General features: G+C 35.8%; 1 protein-coding gene across 1 annotated transcript in view; it reads left to right on the top strand.

Annotated features, from left to right (window-relative positions):
• Positions 1–6: 6 nt before the first annotated feature.
• The window catches only part of Tmem18 (transmembrane protein 18), a 168,494-nt gene continuing 160,566 nt past the window's right edge, over positions 7–7,934 (top strand). Inside the window, exon 1 of the mRNA XM_070088041.1 lies at positions 7–32. The gene's annotated coding sequence lies outside the window, so the exon portion shown is untranslated. The remainder of the gene's footprint in view (positions 33–7,934) is intronic.

The raw sequence follows: 7,934 nt of genomic DNA, 5'->3' as shown, positions 1-7,934 counted from the left end.
AAGTGACTGATCTCTGGTCATTCCTGCAGACCGTGAGTTACCTCCAAGACTCTCAAGTGTTGTAAATAACATCACTGACAGTATATCATGTTGTAGGAGGGTGAGAAACTATGTAAATATGAAGTGAGAGAGAGTACAGCCCTCGGGGGAGGCCACTGTAGTTGCTGGGTCTTCTGTATGCTCGTCTTCTTGTCTTATGTAATCTTCACTAGAAGAATAATTATCACATCTTTCAGTATTATGTGCTGGAATGAAAAAAAATTGATGACTCCAGAGACAATTCGGTAATGTTAATAATATATGACAGTCATCCACAGTTGCATATTACCAGCCATTCTGATAATGATAATCTTGACTGATGTAAATACATGATACAGCTATTACAGCCCTGGCTGGCACCAGTGACATATATATAGAAAAACCTTGGTTGTGCACAGTATGGCAACTTGGGTTAATCTTGTCCCCCAGGATGCAACCCTCATCAAACAAAAGTACGGTTTACATGTAATAAAACCACAAAGAAAGTCACTAACTTGTGCATTTCAGGAAGACTAATATTAATGCTTAAGATTAGACTTAAGTTATTGAATGGTAAATTTAGATTATGTATTATTACAATAATATTTTTATTTTATATAAGTACACGTACAAGGTATACAGACCTAGGTGACATAAATGATAAACTACTCTATAGAAACCTCTTGTTATGCAGATCATTTCAAGCAAAGGTAAATTTTTGTCCAAAGATGACACACCAATCTACTAACACCCAGGTACCCACTTTACTGATGGGTGAACATGGATAACAGGTATAAGGAAACATGCCCAATGTTTCCACCCTTGCTGGGAATCAAACCCAGACAATCAACGTGTGAAGCAAGAGCTTTGCCTACCAGGCCACGAGCCACCTTACAAAAAGAGAGGTAAGATAAGATAAGATAAGATAAGATTTCTTTCGGATTTTTAACCCCGGAGGGTTAGCCACCCAGGATAACCCAAGAAAGTCAGTGCGTCATCGAAGACTGTCTAACTTATTTCCATTGGGGTCCTTAATCTTGTCCCCCAGGATGCGACCCACACCAGTCGACTAACACCCAGGTACCTATTTGCTGCTAGGTGAACAGGACAACAGGTGTAAAGAAATGTGTCGAAATGTTTCCACCCACCGGGAATCAAACCCGGGCCCTCCGTGTGTGAAGCGGGAGCTTTAGCCACCAGGCCACCGGGCCACCTTTACAATTAGTACGAGTTACAATAATTTATTTATTTATTTTTATTTATTTTATGTCTTTGCAAACAGTACATTGAGATTTTATATTTACAATAGTGGGTTGCAATGCAAAGAGAGCCTCTGTTATGCCTAGGCATTATGGGCCAACTTAACATTATTGACTTACTGACTACTTAACACTAAGGATTATATCATAGTTGTACAGTAGGATATTAATTATTTCATAGTTGTACAGTAGATTATTAATTATAAGTGAATTAAATTTGTATAAGACAAAGGATATATTCACATAGTCTAAAATGCTTTTTGTGGAAAACAATGGTTCAATTATATTACTGTCAGCAATGGATAAAAGGTTCAAAGTGATTGTTGAACTTATGATATGGGAGTACATAAGTGAGTAAGTGTGTACTGAGTATTTAGCGTTTAGTCTAGGGTGTCTTTTGAGAAGAGTCTTAAACTGATTTTCAGACCGGGTTACTTTAATATCTTCTGGTAATGAATTCCATAGAGTTTTTACACAGTGTGATATGGACATGAGGTATATCAAAAAGAGATCTGTGTCTTGTGTTGTGGTCATGTGTCCTGTTTAAGTTGGTGAGAAGTTTGAGTGGAGGGTTTATATTTGTGTGTATTGTTCTGTGTATGTAGTAGGCACATGAATAAGTATGGATGTTCTTAACCTTTTGACTGTCGAAAGGCCCAATCCTGAAGTGTCTCCTGGTGTCGCAAAATATTCGAAAAAAACAAAAATTATTTTTTCTTATGAAAATGTTTAGATTATTTTTCTGATTGTTTTAGTCCAAAAAAAAAAAAATCCCATCAGTACTTACCAAGATATAGAGGCGTGAAGTTTGCAGAAAATGAGCTCCGAATGGCAACAGCGGCAATTGCCACTCACTTTGGTTTACTTGTATTTGAAGGTTTCTTGATTTTTTCACTATTTTATTTTTTCACATAACTTTTGTGGCCTGTGAGATCAAAGTATGGTGCAATGTTCATATATACACTTGTTGAATGTAACACAATTATAGCAAAAACACTAGTATCATCATAATGTTCCTAAAACTTGTTTACACAAACAAACAATATAAAAAATTGTTCATTATGATTGTTCTATAATATATATACATATGTACAATCACTGGACACTTTCCTAGAACTGCTGCACCTTGTGGAATTCTTTGAAACATGGGTATAAGTACAATGGTGTTTTACACTCCTCTCACATAAAACGAGTGTCTGCGTTTTTGTGGGCGTTTTGTGGTATGTCCACAGACAAAACACCTCTTCTGAGCATTTTTCTTGAGAGAAGTAGCAGGCAGTGGTATGGGGTAGTGATCACTAGGCCTCAGATGAGAGGACATGTGTTGATAATTTCGTGGGCGCTGGTCTATTGCAAGTGTTGTTCCTTGGTACTTGAATATTATTTGTCTGATGACTGACAAACAAAATTCACCGTATTTGGGGGTTTGTTGTTGGTCTTCAACTTATACAGTGGACCCCCGACATTCGATGGCATCGACATTCGATAAATCCGACATTCGATGCATTTTAACGCAAAAATTTTGCCTCGACATTCGATGGAAAACCCGATATTCGATACGATTCGTACGAGACGTGTCCACGTGTGGCCTGAACTGCACCATTGTTTGCAAGCCAGCCAGTGTGCGCGCATCTAAGGATACATTCGGTACATTCCATATTATCCATATTATCACTGTTTTTGGTGCTTGTTTCTGCAAAATAAATAACCATGGGCCCCAAGAAAGCTTCTAGTGCCAACCCTTCAAGAAAAAAGGTGCTAAAGACTATTGAAATGAAGAAAGAGATAATTGTAAAGTACGAAAGTGAAGTGCGTGTGTTGGAGTGCATGATGATTTGGTAAAGAAATTGCCTGCAACTAGTGGTGATGTGAGTGAATTTAAGGCCAGCAAAGGTTGGTTTGAAACATTTAAGAATCGTAGTGGCATACACAATGTGGTAAGGCATGGTGAGGCTGCCAGTTCAAGTCCTAATGGAAGGGGATTCCCCTTCTAAACACTAACACCATCCACACTCTCCCCTCCTCCCATCCCATCAATCATCACCAGATCTTCATTAAAGGTAAGTGTCAATTATTATATTGTTATTAATCTTTTGTTATTGTTGTTATTGTTTTTATTTATTTATTTATTAATTTGAACATGATACAGTTAAGTACAAAAGAATACAGTTAAATGCAGCATGCCAAAGCCACTTGAATGCATAGCATTACGGGCTGGCTTAAAATTAACTTAAGATTAACTAAGCAATAAAGTATTCAGTGGTAAAACATTATTGTAAACAGATAACAAGCACAAATGAGTATTACAAAAACAATAATGATACAATAATACAATAATGAGATACATATATGAGATACAATTATTCAGTATTTACTTAGTTGTGGGTGAGTAAGTGATTTTTGAGAAGAGACTTGAATTTATAAACAGTGTTTCTTTTATATTCACAGGTAATGAATTCCAGATTTTAGGGCCTTTTATGTGCATTGAGTTTTTGCATAGCGTGCGATGGACACGAGGAACATCAAAGAGTGATCTGTGTCTTGTGTTATGGTCATGTGTTCTGTTGAGGTTGGTAAGGAGATGTTTGAGGGGAGGGTTTATGTTAGAGTTAAGTGTTCTATGTATGTAGTAGGTGCAGTAATAAGTATGGATGTTTTGTATTGTGAGTAGGTTTAGAGTTTTGAATATTGGTGGAGTGTGCTGTCTGTAGTGGGAATTTGTTATCATTCTGACTGCAGCCTTTTGTTGGGTGATTAGTGGTCTGAGATGGTTTATTGTTGTTGAGCCCCATGCACAAATTCCATAGGTGAGATAGGGGTAAATAAGTGAGTGATATAGGGCCAGGAGGGCTGACTGTGGAACATAGTGCCGTATCTTCGATAGTATGCCTACGGTCTTGGAAATTTTTTTGGAAATTTGTTGTATATGTGTTTGAAATTTGAGTCTATTATCAAGGTGGATTCCTAGGAATTTTCCCTCTGTGAGTTTTGTGATAGGTGATCCATTTATCATTATGTTAAGAGACACATCTGCAGCTCTGTTACCAAACTGAATGTAGTAGGTATTGTCAATGTTTTGAGTAAGTTTGTTGGTCCTCATCCAGGTTGATATTTTCTGTAATTCGGTATTTACAGTATTGGCTAGCATGACTGGGCTCAGGTGAGAGTAGATGTATGTAGTGTCATCTGCAAATAGTGTGGGTTTGAGTAGTTGCGATGCATTTGGTAGGTCATTTATGTATATGAGAAAGAGAAGAGGGCCTAGGACACTTCCCTGTGGGGCACCAACTGTAATTGGCTGTGCAGAAGAGTTTACCCCATTTGTGTACACATATTGGCTTCTGTTGCTGAGGTATGACTTTAGGTAGTTGAGGGAGTGCCCTCTTATACCATAGTGCGACAATTTTATGTGGAGCAAGTCGTGGTCAACTGTATCGAAAGCTTTACGTAAGTCAATGAAGATCCCCAGTGGGACATCTTTTTTCTCTATTCCTGTATAAATATGTTCTAGCATGTGGATAATAGCATCATTAGTATTTTTATTAGGCCTGAACCCAAATTGACAGGGGTTGAGTATGTTGTGGGAGATGAGGTAGGAATAGATATGCTTATGGATTAATTTTTCAAAGATTTTAGAGAGAGGGTGTAAGTTTGATATTGACCTATAGTTATTCAAGTCTGTGTGGTCTCCTCCTTTATGGATCAGGGTGACCCTTGCTATTTTGAGAACTGTAGGAAAGGTAGAGGATTCAATGGATTTGTTAAAGAGTGTTGCAATGATTGGTGATAGCACCTGTGACACTTTTTTGTATATAATGGGTGGTAAGGTATTTAAATCTCCTGTCTTGTTTTTTAGTTTGTTGATAATAAGGGAGACTTCAGTTGGGTTAGTCGGAGCTAGGAACAGTGTGTTCGGGTAGTTGCCAGTGAGGTAGTCATTGGGTGGGGTATCTGAGCTTGGGATTTCATCGGCAAGGTTTTTTCCTATATTGGAGAAGAAATCATTGAGTCTGTTTGCTGTTTCAGTAGGTGGGAATTGGGGTCCATCTGGTTTTGTTAATTCAATTTCGCTATTTCGTGTTATCTTTTTTGTTCCTAGTATTTCTGATAGGGTTTTCCAGGTCTTTTTTATGTCACCTTGTAAGTTGGATAATCTGTTCTCATAACACAATTTTTTAGCCCTTCTTATTAGGCTGGTTAGAATTGACGAGTAACGTTTTGTTTGGTCTCTGGTTATGTGGCCCATTCTGTACTGTTTTTCATATAGGTGCTTTGTATTTATGGATTTGAGGATACTGGATGTTAGCCAGGGACTGTTCAGTCTCTTTGCAGTCATCTGTTTAGTTTTTTTAGGGCAGTGCTTGTTATAGAGGTATTGGGTCTTTTTTAGAAAATTATTAATACATTTGTCAGTATCTGTAGAGATTTCTAGCTCAGTGTGCCAGTCAATGTTTGTCACTGCTGCTGTGAAGTTATTGATAGCTGCCTCATTGTGAAGTCTGAAAGTGACTTTAGTAGTGTCTAGGGGTAATTTGCCAAGGTTTGTTATGAGGAAGGTAGGGTAATGATCTGTGGTATTATCTGTGATTATGCCTGATCTTAAGGGGGATATGGTGTTGGTCCAGATGTGGTCTAGTAGGGAAACACTAGTCTCTGTAACTCTTGTAGGTTTTGTTACTGTTGGTAGCAACATGCAGTTACTCATTGTGTTTGTGAATTCAGTAACGTGTGGGTCTTGGTCTTGTAGGAGATTTATATTGAAGTCACCTGAGAGTAATAAGTGATCTTTGTTCATGCATGCATCAGTTACCATACTTCCTAGGTTGTCACTAAAACGGCTAAGGTTTGACTGTGGTACTCTGTAGATGTTTATCACTGTGAGAGGTTTTTGTAGGTATTTGGATTTGAATGTAGCTATTATATATTCCCCATGTTCATCCCTTGTGCAAGTATTAGTGATACATTCTAGTTGGTCTGAGTAGTATATAGCTGTGCCACCCCCTTGTTGATCTGGCCTACAGTTGTGTATGGCTGTGTAACCAGGAATGGCATAGACATCTGTAGTATCAGGCTTTAGCCAGGTTTCGGTGAGAGTAATGATGGACATACTGGCATGCAGGGAATTTAGTAATGCTGTGAGGTCATTGTAATGTTTGCTTAAAGATCTGATATTGTAGTTAAAGAGAGTTATGTTGTTGTTGGCTCTGAGAAGTGCCTTTGATTGTTCTGCTGTGTAGTAATTACAGTTACTGTTTGATTCATTAAGTCATTAGATAAGAGGTTGGTATCAGGATCAATGCTTGTTATCATAAGATTTATAATGAATCTATAGTTAGAATTAAGTATAAGACAAAGTAAATATTCTAAAGCTATAAAATAGCACCTGAATTATTTTAACAAATGTAAAAAATATGAGCTAAGGTAGCTCTTTAAAGCTAAAATAAATGAGGCAATATAAAAGGGACTAAAATAATTTGTGGTGAACAAAAAAGTGGTAATCAAATAAATGAATATAATGGCAAAATAATGAGCTTATTACACTTTAGCACCTGAGAATAGCACCTTGATTATTTTAACAATTGTGAATATATGAACTAAGGTTGTTACGTAAAGCTAAAATAAAAGAGAAAAAATATAAGGGACTAAATTAAGTAATGGTAAACAGCTAAAATGACAGATAGTCACTATGATATAATATTGAATTGGGAGTAAGATCTGATTTGTTATATATAATAAGTTGAGCAATATATTGTACTATAAAATGTAAAAAAAATAATATGAGGTAGTTGGTACTAGTTAGCAAAAGATAGTTAAGGGCCATGAACAATGATATAATTGAAATTTACACTAATTGCACACACAATATAGGCACTAAGATATGAAAATAATCTTAGAGTAGGAATTATAATATAAACTTATAATATAAAAATACAAATTAAAATGGTACTTGCAATTGCACTAGAGTCTGGTATAGGTTGTTAACAAGATCAAGAGTATAACTAGATTTAAATTGACAAAATAAAATTCACAAATTAAAGTACCAAAAGAATAATAAGTAAAAAATAACAATGGCAATGACTTTGTTATAATATGATAGTAAGATGGTAGACAGGTACAAAGGTACACAGGTACACAGGTACAGAGGATAATATAAAGGTTGGAGTTGAATATACAAACTTGAAAATTTGGCAACAAAATGTTATGGGAAGTATAAAATAATGATTAATGTACAAAAGTAAAATTGACTGGTAGTAAATATGGTGTTTAATAAAATTTTAGTAAGTAATAATGATTACAAAAAAAGTGAAAAAGTAATGTTTATTTCATTCAATACTGCACTGGTAGTTATACTAGAGGTTATTTGGCAGTACAAGGTAATTAAGAGTACTCTAAGATAGTAAATGTGGTATTAAAACAGGTTATGGTAATTAGACAAGTAATGGTAATTAAATGATGTCAAAAATGTTAAGAGTAAATTGTGCTGATAGTAAAAATGGTAATTAATTATTAATTTTAGTAAGTAATATCAATTAATAGTATTTAAAAAAATATTAGGTAGTAATATGGACAGGGAAAGTATCAATTCAGCTAATATTTAAGCAAACAATAGTAAATAAGAAAATTACATAAGGTGACTTATGCTTACTAGTAAAATCA

Source organism: Cherax quadricarinatus, chromosome 23 (assembly GCF_038502225.1).
Source record: "Cherax quadricarinatus isolate ZL_2023a chromosome 23, ASM3850222v1, whole genome shotgun sequence".
Lineage (NCBI taxonomy): Eukaryota > Metazoa > Arthropoda > Malacostraca > Decapoda > Parastacidae > Cherax > Cherax quadricarinatus.
The sequence above is the reverse complement of the archived record's forward strand: the minus strand, read 5'-3'. Positions and strand labels throughout refer to the sequence as shown.